Here is an 18,261-nt window from a genome sequence, read left to right on the forward strand (position 1 = left end):
TCTCTCTCTCTCTCTCTCTCTCTCTCTCTCTCTCTCTCTCTCTCCAGCTCCTCCTCCCCAAGACCTACATGTGTGCTCCTAGGTGTGCCATGTGCTTTCCAGGAGTTGTGAGTAATAAACCTTCGGGTTTTTTTCCCCAGAGTTTTCTGATGGTTATTGCTGAGGGTGTTTTGCAATCATAAGAAACACAAGGACTTGTCTAGCCACGACATTGCTTATCAGTAGGCTCAGACTAGCACAAAGTGTAGATCAATGGGTAAACAAATTGTGGTATACCTATATAATATTATTCAGTGATAAAAAGAAATGAGCTATCAAGTCACACACACACACAAAAACGAGGAAACTAAAATGCATAGTGCTAAGTGAAAAACTAAAATGCATATTTCAAGTTCGATAAAGCTAGATAATGATTCAAACACTATGACAATCTTGAAAAGGCAAAAGTATAGAGACAATAGAAAGATCAGTGGTTTCAGTGGTTTGAGAGGAAGATAGTAGGGATGAATAGGTGAACTTTAAAGCAGTGAATTCTGTATGATACTGGTTACATGACATTATATATTAGCCAAAACCCATACAGTGTTACAGCACAGAATAAACTTTAATATATGCACATTAAAAAAAAAATCATTTAGGAATTGGGGACTGGAGAGGTGAGGTCCAAGAAGGAATGCAGACTACTTACAAGATAATCTAACTTTAAAATTGTATGACACAACCTGAGTGAAAGGAGGAGGAGGGAAAGGTACTGCCCTAAATAACTCTGGAAATGAGTCAAGTCTCTAAGACTAAATGGAAAGAAATTACATGTATGCACTGCATTCTAGTTAATAAAGTTGTTTCTTCTGAGGGTATAGGTTAACAATTATGCTGTTCTACATTTATACTGAAATTGAATAAGTAAATGGATGACAGATATTGGGAGTTACATTTCTTGCTGTTGTTGTGAGAATTTACAGATAAGCAAGGGGAGGAAGACAGCCTGATCCATGTGGTAATGGATTAGAGTTGGAGAAGTCAATGAAAACTCATGTACTTTAATATAATTACAGATGGCTATATATTGAAATATTTATAGATATGTGTATATGTACAAGGTAGTCTACACACATATGTATTCCTTGCTCTGTTAGCTGAGATGGGCTAGCAGCAATACCATCCAGTACCAGTGAACTCACCTAGCATCCAGATCTTTGTTTCTAATACCATTTTCTAATTAAAGGAACCAGGGCTCCTTGGAGAAATGTCTGATTCTAGGACTAGAGCAGGAAATATACAAGATGAGGCAGTAGCATCTTATAGTGCCAGAAGCAGTGAAGCAGTGCTTAACACACACACACACACACACACACACACACATACACACACACCCCTAAAACACTACACCATCCCTTTAACCCTGCCCACACTCTCCATTAAGTCCTTCCCAATCATTCAGTATGTCATCTGTTTCCTGAAAATATCCTGGCAGAAACACTGGGGAAAATGTAAAAATGAACTAAATGTCTAAGACTAGGAAAAAGGTAAATAAATCATGCAATTTATATGTAATATGAGGACATATCATGAAGTCAACAAAAAAATCCATGTAGTAATTCTTTCACCAGATATATATAAAGTGCCTACTCTTTTTCTAGACATTTTTCTAGTTGAACAGAATAGCAGTTTCTTTAAGGAGTTTATATTCTAGGAATGTGTTCTACATGTATAACAAGAGAGTGTATATGCCACATCCCTGAATAGGTTACTGACATTATAAGTCATTTATTGAATAATACTTAATCTATCAGGAAAATGAAAGAAAAATTTATATTTCAAATTTTTAATCAGTGGAGAAAGGTGTAAATGGATTTTCTACCTGTGGTTTCATGTCAGCTTTCAGTGTCAAAAATGAGCATCAGAGCCTGTCAGATGCAAGTTAATGAATGTCCCATATGCATCAGCCTACACTGTTTCTCATTTAACAGAGAGCACATAGTGCTAAAAATTGTCCATATTTAAAACTGTATTTGATTTGACATAGCTTTTTTCCTGAGTTAGCTCTAGAAAGCAATAGTTCAGACCAAACTGTTGGCCAGCTTATGTCTTAGGGTGGAGCAGGAGAGCATGGGAACAAGTGGGTGGGTTGTAGGATGTGATTGGCAGTACCGAGGAGAGGAGGGTAAATTAAATAGCTATGAAAGGGCAAATTACAAAACAAATACGCAAGCATTTATAATAATTACCACAGTACAGATGACAAGTTAATATTATTATCAAAAATCAAGAGAGCATTATGGATTTTAAACAAGAATTTTAACTTTTTTGTTTCATGAATCTTTCTGTCAGTCTGATGACAGAATAATATTTTTAATGCATGAATTAAAAAATAAGATATATAGTATTAAAAAGGAAATAAATTTTATTAAAATATAGCTATCAAATTATTTTTAGAAACTGGTTGTTATAAAATAATACCTATGCTTCTTAAGTAATGCAATAAATAACAAGACCTAGTAGCAGATCTGATTAGTTCCAAAATTGCAAAGAAAAAATGAGCAAACAAGATATTTAGTATGATATTTTATTTCTGCTAATGATAAAGTCACAGATAGCTCTAATACTTCTGTAGATGGATACCCATAAACATAATTTGGGGATATGTTAAACTTCAATTAGAGATTAGTACAGATATTAATGTAATGTTTCTCAGTTTAAATTTATGGACTCCATGTTTCAAAATAAAAGGGACTTAAAATTTGAAAAAACAATGTATTTACGTTGACATTGTAGATGTAGGCAGAAGAGTGGAATGAATAGTAAATATGGAGAGAGGGATAGGGGTTAATATCCTGAGTGTGTCACTGTTTTAATGAGCTTAGGCGAGTTTATTAACTAGACTTTATTTTCATCATATCTAGAATGGGAATCATAAGCTTACCTTAACAGGAGATATAATAATTAAATAATATCATGTGTATAAAAAGAATTTGAAATATAGTACATCCATGACACATAATTAAAGTCTTCCTTTCCTTCAAAGTAACCTATTGATTAGGTCATTATATAATTATATTCTATTACTGTGCAATAAAACATTATGCGTTTGCCTAGAAAACTATAATGAGATTTGAGAGGGTTGTAACTATTACATTAACCATTTTACAGGCATAAGCACATCCCTGGTTTACCCTAAATCCTAATCTGGAATCTGTAGAAGTAGACTCTATTGTGTTCCATGCTGATCTCATTTACCATGTTAATCTACTTACCAGCCAGCTGCTCTGAGGTTTGCCTGCTAAGTGCCTATAGCCTCTCCCTTCTTCTGAGAATTTTTCTGGACTGATGAGAACCACTAAACTAGGGTGTTTTCTTCCGCTTTCTCTCTCCTGATTCATTCCCTATTTACAGTTTCCTCCTGAGAAGCACGTTTTCAGTCAATCACCTGTACTCAAATCCAAGTCTCAGACTGATTCTAGAGAATTACCTAAGATCATCTATATGGTCCAAATGAGCACTGGGTCTGTTAGAAGGGAGCCATTCACCTATTCTTCAAATATTTGTCTGGTGCCTACTATTGCCAGGCATATAGCACACTTTAGGTGCTTGGGATACAAAGAAAACATGCGGAAAGAGAAACACTACAATAAACACAATAAATATGAAAAACATAGTAGAAAGTATTCAGTGCTATTGAAAAAAATACTTAGAGCAATACAGTGGGATGTGAATATAGGGGCTGGGCAGGGGAAGGGAAGTGAAATCCCAGGTTGGTCTCATTGAGAAAGCGTTGAGTAAATACTTGAAGAAAGGGGAGCCATCCAATTAGATATGTGGGGGATGTTCTTTCAGTCATAGTAAAAGCTAGATCAAGGGTCCTACAGCAATAGAGTGCCTGGTTTGTTTCAGTTGTGTCTATCTGATAGAAGTAAGTGAGGGAGAGAGTATAGGAGAAGCAGGACAGAGCAACTGAAGGAGTGGCGGGTGGAGAGGGTTCTTGTAGCCCAGAGAGGAAAGTGTATGAAGGAGGAGGTAGTGACATCAAACCAAGTGATCAAAACTGTGGGGACTGGAAGTTGACCATTGGATTGAAACCATAACCTTCACTATGTAATTAATATATTGCAATGCTTTTATGAACAAATATAGACTGTCTTTTACCTGGATTATTCAAGTGGGCTCTAAATGTTCAAAAAATCAAATGGTCTAGCTTTTAATTCCTAGAAGATGCCACAATCTCTCTTAGTGACGAATACATTTGCAAATGTTCTAATATCTGTCATGATTTCATTTTTCTGTAGAGTCAGCCTTGAAAACTGTTCAAATATTAAGATTTGGATTCTTACAGGTCACTGTTTGAGGCATGACCTCTGGCTCTTTCAAGTCCTAGCTAGGTGACCCTGAACGTGTTATTTAATCATTGGTTCCCTGGTTGCCTTGATGTGCCTGTTGTATTGTTGCTTTTTTTAGTGTTTTGAGTTAAACTGGTTGATACACATAAACTAAATGGAATAGTGCCTGACTATACTAGTTTGAATGGGTTAGTTAATACAATGATAACATTATATTAAAACAATAATGTATATTTCTCACACACACAGCAAGTTTATCATAGGCCAGCTAGTGAAGGTCGTTCTACCTCATCTTTATCAGAATTTCAGGCTGAGGGAGACATGCTCCAATCTCTGCTTCTACCTTTGCCAAGGCAGGAAAAAAATAACTTTGGCATTTGGTCAATTCCATTAACTTTTCATTGACCAAATCAGGTTGCTTTGTCTAACTTCAAAGGTATTGGTGAAGTACCTTCCTACAAAACACTCAGAAATATTTGGTAAATAACAAGGATGATCATTATAATTAAAGCCCTAGCTACCAAATATAAGGCTGATTCTTCCTCCTGGAGAAAAATATACCAAAATACAACTCACAGGTCACATGCAGACTTGTCATGAAGTTCAAATTGAGGGATTGTACAAAGGGGATAGCGTGCAGTAGTCTGTACATCAAGTCCAGATGAAGCTTCACATGACCTGAGACCTATGAACTAAAATAGTATATCTGTTCCCCACACATGCAACAAATAGGTTGAGACAGGGGCAATATAAACATAATGCTTTTCTTCTGAAATCCATGGCAATTTTGAAATCATGTTTGCATATCCTGGCAGTGGAGAATTAGGCCATAATTAGACCTTATTCTTCAAGTCTGGTTCCTGAGAGGGTCTCCCTTGTCCACTGTTCTTTGTAGCTCTTCACCTTCTGGAATTCTTTCATATTCATTGATCTCTCTGACCACAGCTGAAGAAGGCCATATGACTCCTTGACAGTTGAAAAAAAATTCTTAGCCAGTTTACTGGCTGTGGAAATTGATAGCCCAAAGATCATTTTAACAATGAGACCCAGGTTTTTTGGTCTGGGCTCGTGGTTTTTTGGCAGTACTACTCTTAAAAACTAAATCCTCTTTTTCTATTTGGCTCTTTTCAGTTTCATGTGTCAAGAGACACTCCACAGAATATTTTCTACTTATACATACTTAGATTTTCTATACTTATTTTCTTACCACTGCTCCACAGTCTTGCTATATTAACTTGATTTTAGGTTCCTTAGTCTTATTGGGCTTTACAGGACAAACCACAGCTTTAGTGTCTTTAACATGATAAATTTTGTCCAAGTAAAAGGATTTATTGGGAACACTTAACTGGGTCCTGAATTATTTGCTGTAGGGTCAGACCACACAAGATGCCTGTTCACTTGCTCTCTGTACATTCCTTGCTAGACCAGTGCCTGCTTCACTTATACCCTACTCACGTTACTGAACTTCATACATATTAGCTCCAGGCCCCAGCTAATGATTGTTCTAGCTTTAGATCATAACATCTCTACTATGATAGCTTATCAAAGGGGCAGTGAGGGGCATCCCTCTCTGCTGGTTTCCCTGGTAACCCATGAGGCAACCTGCCCTCAATTCCCCCTGTAACTGGCAATCTCCCCTTCCCACCCTGGAGCGAAGACTGCCACCAGGTCCTGCCCGCCTTCTGCAACATGTGGTGAGGTGTCCTCCAGGACCTTGCTTCAGACATGTAAGATCCCTCATCCATTAAACCATTGAGGTCTCTGTTGCTGACTCCGGGCTCTTTCTTTGGTGTTGAAGCTGGGCATGTACAGGCCTTGTAGGCCTGCAGGGTGCAGCCCAACACTTGCTGATATAATCCATTCAGAAGTTTAAAAATAGAAGTGATGGCCATTCTCTTGATTTGCTTTTTGCTACAAAAGTTTTAATCAGCCATTTTCACACCAAATACTATTTCTCTTTTATGAGAAAGCATCAAAAAAGTTGCCTCTTCCTCTCACCCTGCTGGTACCCCACTCATGCCATCTCCTTTTCCTTATATTCCTGCTAACAAACTTGCAATAGCTCTCTAAATTTATCTCTTTTTTATAGTACTTTGATGACACAGCCATAGTGACAAGTACACCCTACTGATAGTCTGTTTTTCCACATTTTCCCCTACAGCTACAAGCTCATTGGTCCCAGAATCTGCCTTCCAAGTTATCACAGGTGATAGTTTTACCAAATATTACACCCCTGTATGAAATGAATTTCCATCTTTTGAGATTCTGACAAGGCTTTCTTGACTGCTGGATGGCCAGGCCTTAAGTCAGTGCTACAAATTTTATGGGTTTTGTTGTTGTTGTTGTTAGGACAGCATATGACTCCTAGTAGATATTTATGCACCAGTCACATTGTTCCATGGTAACATAAAACTCTCAAATTCTCAGTGGCTTTGGAAACAAATGCTTATTCTTGCTCAGGGTATATAATCACTGTGGTTTTCCTGGGAGGCTGTGATAAACCTTATCACCAGGAACCCAAGGCAAGTTAAGTCCCATCTCTGTGCTCCCAGGATTGCCAAGAGAAGACAGAAGGAACATGGAGCACCTCATGCTGGCCCTTATGCTGTCCACACAGAAGAGACATACTCATTTGCACTCATATTTCAGTGTGCAAAGCACATCCCATGGTTATGTCTAAATTCAGATGTTGGGAAGAAGGATAAACAGTCTTATGATACATTTGGAAGAAAGAAATCCAGAAATATTCAGTCAACAGTTTGGATGATTGCTTAATTAGTATATGAGAGTACTTGTTATGTGTTGAATTGTGTCCCCCAAAAGATATATTGAACTCCTCACCCCTGGTACATATGAATGTGAGTTCATTTGGAAATAGGGTCTGGGAAGATGTAATCAGGTTAAGATGAAGTCATTCTGAATTAGTGTGGGCCTTAATCTGATATTACTGGATTATAAGAAGAAAAGAAACAAATGTAGAGTGAAGACAGCCACGTGAAGGCGGATGTACAGACTGGAGTTATGCTGCCACAAATTAACCTCCCAGAAGCTGGAAGAGTCTATGGAGAGAGTAGCGACCTGCCAACACCTTGATTTCAGACAGCTAGCCTCCATAACTGTAAGATAATAAATTTCAGTTGTTTTAAGCCACCCAGTTTACTGTACTTTGTTATAGCAGCCCTAGGAAACTAATACAGTGCTAATTAAATATTAATATTTACTACCAATTTGTAATATTTTCTTGACTGTACCTGGTAAAGGTAAGAGATTCTTTTTCATGCTTCAGCATCACTGACTACATAATATTTAGGTCAGGAAGTTAACATGAAGCATTTTTAAGACCACAAACTTGGAAATGTTTCAGAAAGCTGTGCTCTTTACTAGTTGTATAACTTTGGGCAAGACACTAACCTCTCTCTATTTCTCAGTTTCTTAATTTGTAAAACTTAGAAGAATAATAATATTCATGAGCTTCTTGCTAATTCTCATAAAAGGCTTATAAAAATGCTCAATTAAGGTTAGCTATCTTTAAATTACTTATGACTCTCTCTTTTCCAGACTATTATTCAAAATCAGAATAAGCTTTTTTTTTTATCTTTATATTAAATCATCTTGCACAGAGCAGATTAGAAATATGCGTTGAGGGACTAAATAACTTAATAGACTTAAATACTTAATATTTAGTATATTGAATGACATAGTATATATCTTAATTTCTTTTAGAATTCAAGCTGAAAATATAATGTGATATGGAAGAAAACTGCATGAGGTACTCTGATATCATTAAAATATAAAATCGTATATAAAGCATGAACATTTGCATTTAATGATTGTTTATTAAAAATCTATTTTTACTTTAAAACATATATACTTGCTCCTTTTTTCAGTCTATACAAATGAAAATACCAGCAAATTTTCATTTGTATTCTTGAAATTTATTGTGAAAAAATCTCTATCAGATCAATAATAAAGATTTCTTGGCACTGATGCCAATTTAAATGTTACTATAGCAATCACCATGGTAATGCTTTCAATTAGGGTTCACAGTCACAGCATAATGTGAGTCTAGTATACCATTTGGCAATTTCATAATGGATCTACAGATTATTTAATTTTACCAGTCAAATAAAATCTAAACTGGCCCCCAAAATGAAAAAAGCATCAACCATGAACTGTTCTTAGTTTTAAATTTCAAATACTCTCTATCTAAACTTTACAAATAGTCTAGTGTAAGAATATATTAGCATGGTTTCCTCTGCAAATCACCTATTCAAACACAACACAGTTACAAAGAAATTGCTTCATATCTCATTAACAGATATTAAAAATCCAGTGTTTATTTCATCTGGAAAGTTCATCTGCAAATAAGCTCACATATGATAGATAAGTCATTATTATTAAATTTTATGGAGGGAAAGGAAATGGAGATGATAATAATGTCATTTATTATTGCTATATCTAGCACTTATGAAGCACATCTTACAGACCAAGCACTGTTCTAAGTTCCTTGCAGTTTTGGTTATCATCTGTTCTGTTCACAAACAGCCCATGTATCCCTCTTCTAGCCCACTAGGATTGTGCTTCACTGCCATCTACTTAGCTATTTAGCTATTTAGCCAGTGAAGTTTGAGTGGATGTGATCTATGCTCTTTTGGGGAAGAAGATTTACAAACTGCTAAATAATCCTGCCACTATCTTTTTCCCTTTGCCATAGCAAGTATCAGGTCTTCCCAAAGACCCAAAATGAAGACCACAAGAAGCTCCCTGATACCCCCACTAGGCTCCTGTAATGAATATATAGGGGGAGAGGAAATTAAACTTTTTGTTTGTTTTAAGCTCCCTGAACACCCTAGTCCTTTAGGACTGATGTATCTACCTTAAATCACATAACAGTGTCAACATCCTCTTGACGAAGTGCTATATTGTTCCCATTTTATATACAAAAAAAAAAAAGAAAGTTTTGAGTGCTTAAATAAATTGCCCAAGTTAAACATCCATTAGGTGATAAGGGAGAAAATAAAATTCAGCTCTGAGAGCTGACAGCTGGTACCTGGCCTGGCAACTAAGAGCTAGGTTATTGTTTCTTCTGATGAGCACAAACAATTTAACAGAATATCATCATTAGACGAGCTCCCTCTATGAGTGAACAAGGCAAAAATCATGGCCACTAGGCACCCCCAAAGTGACCAAATATCTTCCTCTCTTACTATGTCTTTATCAAAGACAACTTCAAACTGTTTTTCCAGCTTCCATATAGAAATTAACATACCTGTACAGAATTGCCCCAGTTTCCTGATATTACCCAATCAAGTGCTGATTCCTGCTTTTAGAAGCACTTCCCAAATGCCCCAGCATATTCCCAAACTCTATAATAAACCTATCTGAACTCCCTCCAACCAAAATATCTCCAATTTCCCCATGATGGGCAGTATGCCTTGTTGCAGGAAGTTAATACACCTAACTTTGACTAAAACTTTTTTCTTGGTCATCTTTTGGGCATTGGGCTTTTTCAGTGATAATACAACCACTATGCTGTAATCTAAATAAAGCAGTGTGAATTTTGAGAATTAATAAGATTAGTTAACATAAATTAGTTCCTTTCTTAAAGTAATTCCATGACAGTTTTTACTGAACAAAACAAGGGATATGATTTAAACAATATGTCAAAGAACTGTAGTAAAATTGGCACTGATATGACTTATTGGTGTGTGTGTGTGAGTGTGTGTCTGTGTGTGAACACACAGTTATGAATTTATAAGGAAATTTGTTAAGGAATAGACTCAGTTCCCACCCCACTGCCCAACATCATGTGTAGAGGGTTGAATCAATTATACTCCCAGCTCATGGGCTGTAATAATTGTTGGGTCATACAAGGACCTTCTCTTGTTTCTTGATTTATTTTTATTTTATCCCCATCTGCCACTCTCAGGTCCCCCAGTTTTCCTAAGGATATTTCAATAAATAAGTACCTGTGAATCAAAAGTGTTTTACAATAAAATTAATTATCTGCATCATGTACCCAGAGGTTAGTATAGAATTATGGTCTGATTTGGAGGAGGACTAATGGACCAAGAGATCAAAGGACTCAATACACTGTCTGTGCATTAAAAGATGGGAACACCTAAGTGTAGCAGACAGTTTCAAAAATTTGAACATGTTATCTTTCACTTTACACATATTGCACATAATTGGATCTCTTTTTTAAGGCACTGTAACATTAAAAATGCTTAAAATTTAGTTAGAAATACTGGACAGCCAACGAGATTAATAAAGGTTTGAAATATCTCTATTAACCCACTGAATTCCAAAGGAGAGTATTTACTATTTTCATTTTAAATTATCATGCTCTCACTATTAATCCTCATTAGGCTATCTCTTCTTTGCTATAAGAGGAAATCTAAGAAGTAAAAATGCATCATAATTAACCTTCTAAAATCAGGCCTTATTGAGGTTCCTTACACCTCTTGCTATGGATCCTTCTCTGTAGGAAACTCTTTTAAGTCTGCAGTAGGATAAGATCAGTTAATTTTAATTTTTTTCTCTATATATTTGCCAAGGGAACAGGTGACTGCTGCTTAAATGGCATCATTAAGCATCAGAGATACAAAATACTAAATGTAATATATTAAAGCCAAAAAACCCTCAAATGTTTGCTTCTTAGGAAGATACCTATTACACATATAAATTCTAGAATATATGCTCTGGTTTCCTGAACATTAATAGTGATTCCCAGAATTCTTTAATTCATGTTTCCATTGCATAATATTATAACCATATACCCTGCCAAACACTTGACACAGATGTCTTTTCTAAAAGGATTCTGCTCATTAAGCATATAAGGGTCACCTGTGTCAACACTGCAACTCAGAACATCCAGTATGTTATTATCTCCTAATAATAACTTAGTCAACAACTATTTCTAGTTCATGATTTTGTCATCCTGATCTAACAAGACATCATCATCATCAGAACTAATGTAGGTAAATAGAGGGACTGAATAGATAAAGACAAATGCAGTGTGTACTGACATTTTATATAATTTTTATTAGTGAGATAATCTATCCTTTAACATTTCTACATATCTTACTGGTTTTGAACAGTTTAATTTTTCCTTAATTATAACCATCCTCAGAAATTGATACTGTAACATTTCAGTATATCTCTAACAGACAGTACTGGCATATGAATACCCATTATTTACAAACTTTATCTTGGATTTTCCAGAACACTGATGGAATATCAAGTATGGGTTTTGGCCATGCATTCACAAGTCATTTCTACAATACAGTGCTGAAATCAATAGACTGTACTAGGCTGAGGAGAGAGATGCAGGTGAGAAAGATTGTTGTTCGATGAAAAAATACAGCACTCATCACAAAATGCCACTATGTGAACACAAACAATTAGAGGATTTGTATACAAAAAGTATAATCATTGTGCATTTTTGAGTCTGCCATCAATTCAGAAAGGGAATTCATTTGGCCAGGAGACTTAAAAACTATATGCTATTTACCTTATAATAATGCTTATCTAAGGTTTAGCTATTTATGAACTTTGAATTTTTCAGTGGTTGCATTAAAAAATCTGAGGATTTGGTTCTATCCATTTTGGGAGAAAGTTTATGTGTCATGATTGGCCACATAATTTTCTCCTGAGTAGTAGTTTTAAATCCAAGAGTAAATTAAGTCCAGTGTGGAAATTACTCATGAAATAAAATTCTGTTTTCTTCAACCGACTGTTAAAAATGCTTTTAAGAGTATAAAACTTAGGATATGATAACTTTTATTTATGAAATTTTTGGTGAAATTGAGAGAAAATTAGGGAAGCAGAAAGTTACAAAGAACACACCATTCCTTAATCCACGGAGAGAAAAGACATATTTTTATTCATTTAAATTAATCCCTGATAGTTTTTGAAAGGGTTGCATTAAGATCATTTGGAGTTTCAGTACCAGGGTGTTATCAAGTTCTTTCATTATTTTTTTTTTCTTTGTCTCCTCTTCTTCAACATGAGAAGCTTCAAGCTTAATAAATACAGGAACTCATTACCTCAAAACTGTTCGTGTCTTCTTTCTATTCCTTTTTTCTTTGATTTCTGACATATGTCAAAGTACTTTTCTTAAAATATTTTTCTGCCTAATACTTCTTTCATCATAATAGACACTTTTTAGGTATATTTCATTGAGCCTCACAGATGAACATATATGAAAAATTAGTATGGGTCTCTTATAGAGAAATAAATTAGGGCTCAGAAGGATCAAATCATTCCTCTAGGACTGGAGTTAGAACATGACTAGGTTGGAATATGAAACCATATGATCTCATTTCAGAGCGCAGTCTTGTAAATTCTCATTTACTTGCTAGACTAGTCTCTGGTGCTGCCACCTACATCAGGTTCAAGTTCCTTTGCTTACTTTGCAGAATTCCATTATCTAACCCATGCTACCATTTCAACCTCGGGATCCACTCTTTCTTAACACATGCTCTTTTCCAATTATGACATGCATGTGAGAGAGATCATATTATCTTTGGTTTTCATAATAAGCTGAAAGACATTCATTCTAATTTATATTCATTTTTTAAAAGAAACAGTTTAAGGCTCATTATCTTTCTCAAAATTATTTGAACCAATTCCTATGTTACAAGTGGAATATTTCATAAACAGGGGTAACCGAAAAAAAGGGAAGCCATTCAGACTGATTTGGGCTTTTGTTTATTTATAGGAAGAGCAAAAGAAATTTGGTTTTCACATATTATACACAGAAAATTCATCAGATATGTATCACCTTCACTGAACTACATATTAAACATAAAAAAAGTTAAGTAGTTTTATATCTACCCAAAATTAGAAGAGAAAGATAGTATAAAATATTTCTGACCCATGGGTAGTTATTAGTGACAAAATATTATTGACAAAGTTAATAGAATTATATTTTAGATTCTGTAATTAGAAGGTGTGATTTGTCCTCGTGAAAGCGCTTTCTGTTCTCGGGGGCCCTATAAATCATGTAGATATAGGTTAAGTAATGGTCTTGTGATTTCTAATGGAAAAATCCAAGTGCTCATGTGTTATGCAGGTATATTAAGCTTACTCTTTAATAATGTAAATTTTTTAAAATGTTGGCATCTCTGGGATAATGTTATCAGAGTAAATTATTTTATTTTTTGTTAATCTCTTCCAATAGTCTGAGAAAAATTGAGGATTCTGGGCTCCCAAGTAACAATTAGTGTCAAGGTATAACACCTGTTGGTTAGAGAGGAGCCCTGCAGCTTCATGGCAGCAAAGCTGAGAGAAAAGGATGGAGATATCCGAGAGTTAAGTCCTGGGAAACTGCCTGGACTATTTGGATTTAGCAGTGAAATACTGTATTGTAAATTTCTTTCCTGATGTCTTCTGTTCCCTAACATCATTTTTATTTTATCCTTCTGTAAAGGGTGTTCAATGTAATTATTATTATTAATTGTCATTCTGTCCTAGAATTAGTAGGGCTCAGGGAAACAAGCAGGAACCTATTAAGGTTGAGCATTGAGATCAATTGAGAAACTTGCAGAGGAATCCTAAGCAAGTAGTAACAGGTGAAATCCAGAATTTTGGAAACACTCCTAGAAATTTTAACGAAATATTTGGAGGGGTGGACTCAGTGTGTTTTATCATGCAAACTGGAACTAGAGTTAAATATTTGGTTATGAAAGGAAAGAACAAATTTGAAGACTGGAAAAATTAGGCTGGAAAAATCTGCTACTACAGTTGAGAATATAGATCTAGAGATACAGATATTGATAGAGTGTGAGAAACAGATACATGTGACATATATGCTCGTACTTTATTTGGAGAAATCATATTTGAAAATCCTCATAAAATTAAGTAAATACTAATTTATTTTAAATAATATGTAGTTAAACTGTGTCAAAATACATCTTTAACTTTAAAATGAAGTGTTCAATAATTTAGCATTCAACTGGTAAAAAAAGTCCAGATGTAGATTTGACTTATTTTTATTAGAAAAGTGATTTAGATGATTAATTTTATGCAGTAATAATGAAATAAATATTGTCTCAAATATCATAAAATGCCAGTAGAAATGAAAGCATGTTAGGGCATTTCCTTGTATTTTCATATTACAGTCTGGGCCAACCAAAAGAGGGAGCTGAAGTATTGTGCTAGGTAGCTTGATTTCATTAATGGATCGATTTCACATATGAATTGTACAATGTGTTAAGATGTAAGTTTATCTGTGTCTGATATTGACTTATTAACATTGACATATTATGGGCAATACTTAACTTATGGTCTTAAAACTGAATATTCCCCCAAAAGAAAAGTATTTTTTCAGGCATCATAAAATTATAAAAATAAAGTAGAAAAGACAGAAGGAATATTAAGTAAAATCTCTTAAAATTGAGTCTTACAAAAGAAAGAAAGAGAGGAATCACATAAGCCTCAAGTAACTTGAATCACATGATTTTTCTCTACACTTGTATAAATAGGGCTAATAATATTGAGGCTGTTTCCATGTACATAAATACAATTAAAAGTAATATGAAATATGACACATTTATAAAATACACACCAAGAATGTATATTTTACATAACCAGCAATATCATTGGCAAGGAGATCCTATGTGATAATTATGTGTGGTTTATCCAGCACAGCTGCTACCCATTTTCCCCATAGACTAGGGCAAGATACCATTATAAATAAAGGTTCATTGCCAAAGAAAAATAGAATCTGTAGTTCCTTATTACAAAATGTTATTCTACAATGAGATTCATTTAATTAGTGAATAGTTTAATTTCCTTCTTCAAAACATCATAAGGAAATGTGTAACTCCAGTAAGAAATCTAAAGGGGAGGAAATAATTTACTTATAAATAATTAATTTCACGTAAATAGATTGAGAAAACAAAATGTTTGACTGACTATCAGATACTTGTATTGTTATGTTTCCTCAAGACATTACATTGAAACAGAGGGTGTTGCTCTTTTGTGATCTGGGAGAACTTATCTTACACACTCATACATTTATTACTCTCATAACACTATAGAAAAAACATGGTTAGGGATAGTAATTTCTTCTGGGTTTAACTGAGGGGTCTAACACCTGAAGTACCTGAGAGATTATTTTTTGACATAAACCAATGACATGATATCCAAGGACAGAATTATTGAAAGACACCAATATATAAATATCTCAAAGAAATAAATAACCTATATTCCTTTTTTAAAAAAAAAATATAGTCTACTACAAATTGAGTGTTTTTTAGGAATTCATTTGATATTAGAATTATGCATTCTTCAAATGAATCCAGTTGTTGTCTTTAAAACTGGCAAACTGACATACTTTTTTTTCCCCAAAGACTGAGCAGTTGTATTAGAAAATTGTTCCATTTCATGCAATCTTTGCTATAATATAGAAATAATTTATACACATAAATAGTGTTAAAGAGCACAGTTTTATAACTGCAGAAATATATATATATAAATTCAACCAAATGAGATTGCACTGAATTATCTGAACAAAAAATGATTTAAGATAAATCATTTCTTTAGAAAACTATTTCTTTTAAGTGCTTGATGTTTAAGTGGGTTATAATTGTTGTGAATATGCCAACAGAATGCGTGAAGCAGCACAGAATGCTTGGTGCTGTAAACATGATAAATTAATACATTTCTGAATATCTGTGACAATAATAAAATTCAAACTCATATATTTTTTAATGCACAGAAATTCTGATATGAATGCAGGAAATTTAGGCAATATGGAAAAGGTCAATTGAACAGATGCAGTTGATCTAATACTAGAGGGACATCAACACACAGGGATCCACATCTCAGAAAAGGCCTTCAAAAAGACCAGGTATAAGAGCATAATCCAGCTCTTTAGATACTTCCAAATTGTTTTATTTCCATTTTTCTGTTTTTTCCTCACAAGATGGAAGCTTGTTAGAGAAACAATGGAAACAATAGGTTAATATAACTATTTTCACAAACTTAATTGACTTCAGAACTGAAAAGGCCCTTAGATGTCTGCTTATATCCCTCCATCATTTTTAAAATGAAGAAATGAAATCCCAGAGTGGTAAATGAATACAAAGCCCCTATCTCTAGTCTTTTTAGTCCCATCCCTTGTTCTCTTTACTAAACCAGATTGGAATGTAATTCCACCGTGTAAATTTTTGGAAATAATTAGGTAACTCCACTTTCATTCTTGCAGATAGCATAGACAATTGGCATAAAGCTATTTTTCCATCTCTACATGCAGAGTTGAGTTGGTTCATTCTATTCTTTCTGTAAGGCTTGTAGAGAAAACCAGGCCCAATCACAGTGGTGAATTAAATGGCAGTCATTTTTTGCCTCTGGCTATTGATGCTTACTATGATGCCGTTTTTTACATGCAAAGGTATGAATCAAAACCGATTTTAAAAAATATAATGATTTATATTGATAAGGAATTCTTAATCACATAACTTATTCCTGGAGACCTAGATTCTAGGTCTTGGTATCCCTACCTGCAAAAAATCAGTCAATTGAATGAAATGTCAGGTTCCTTCTTGATGTAATAATCCCTGATTGCATTGAATCATCCTTTTCTTAATTTAAAATCTTCCATCCAAGAGAGAGATCACATTTTAAAGGTAAACTTTTTCATTTAAAAATAGCATTAGAAATCATTATGACAACTTGGCCGTATTTTTATTAATAATGAAAACTGGGCAAATGTTCTTCCAAGACCAATGTATTTTTCATAAATTTTCATACATATTTTTCATCCTCTGATAATTGGGAGCTTTTTTAGTGCTCTGTGCCTTTTCAAAGTGTGATTGTTTACATAATTTTAAACAACATTTCTTTAATGTTTCCAATATGTTCTTATTGTTACTCCTACTCTCTGCATTCATGATTGATCATATGGTATTTTTAAAAACCAGTGAAGATTTCTTTGGAGAAAATATGTTGCCTAATCAAGTAAAATCCTAGCATTGAGCAAAAACATCTTTTTCAATCAATTATTTGGAAGTATAATTGTATTTCATTTTCTGCCTTCTTTTAAAAGCTTAGACAGGGGACTTCCCTGGTGGTGCAGTGGTTAAGAATCTGCTTGCCAATGCAGGGGACTTGGGTTCGAGCCCTGGTCCAGGAGGATCCCACATGCCGCGGAGCAGGTAAGCCCGTGAGCCACAACTACTGAGCCTGTGTGTCACAACTACTGAAGCCTGTGCACCTAGAGCCCGTGTTCTGCAACAGGAAAAGCCACCACAATGAGAAGCCTGCGCACTGCAACGAAGAGTAGCCCCCGCTCGCCGCAACTAGAGAAAGCCCACCCGCAGCAACAAAGACCAAAACGCAGCCAAAAATACATAAATAATGAGTTAAAAAAAGAAAGAAAAAAAAGTTTAGACAAAGAAAAGTCCTGAAACATGTACAGAATATTATAACTACTTTTTCCCAAATACACTGGTAAAATTCCTGGTAAAATTCCCTAAAAACAGTATTAGAAACTGACAGTTTGAGTACATTCTGAATATAATAAGAATAGTGGCAAAATTAATATTTATTAAATGGCTATTATAATTAGCACTTTGATATATGTATTATCATAATCAATCTTGCAACAACCCTAATATTACAATTATCCACATTTTCACCTGAGGAAATTGAAATTTAGGAAGATGAAATAAATTCATTGAGACCACACTGGAGGCAAGAGATAAAGCTGGTGTTTCTGGCTCAAGAATCCAAGCATTTAACCATTACAGTTAGTATTTAAGTAAACATGATTTCTTCCCTTCTCTGTAGCTCAAAAAGAATGGCAGGCAGATTTAACACTGGGAAGGGAAGAAGGAGGGAGTTAGGAGATACAGAGTTAGCATCAGATCAAAAGTTATAAACACCACACCTTCCAGTGTGGTGTATGAATCAGTTTTAT

At 34.6% G+C, this 18,261-nt stretch overlaps 1 protein-coding gene across 1 annotated transcript in view; it reads right to left on the minus strand.

The window, feature by feature from the left end:
- CDH9 (cadherin 9) overlaps window positions 1–18,261 on the minus strand; it is a 119,033-nt gene that overhangs the window by 87,092 nt on the left and 13,680 nt on the right. The window lies entirely within an intron of this gene.

This window comes from Monodon monoceros, unplaced genomic scaffold (genome assembly GCF_005190385.1).
Source record: "Monodon monoceros isolate NGI ecotype Baffin Bay Population unplaced genomic scaffold, NGI_Narwhal_1 Super_Scaffold_12, whole genome shotgun sequence".
NCBI classification, from domain to species: Eukaryota; Metazoa; Chordata; class Mammalia; order Artiodactyla; family Monodontidae; genus Monodon; species Monodon monoceros.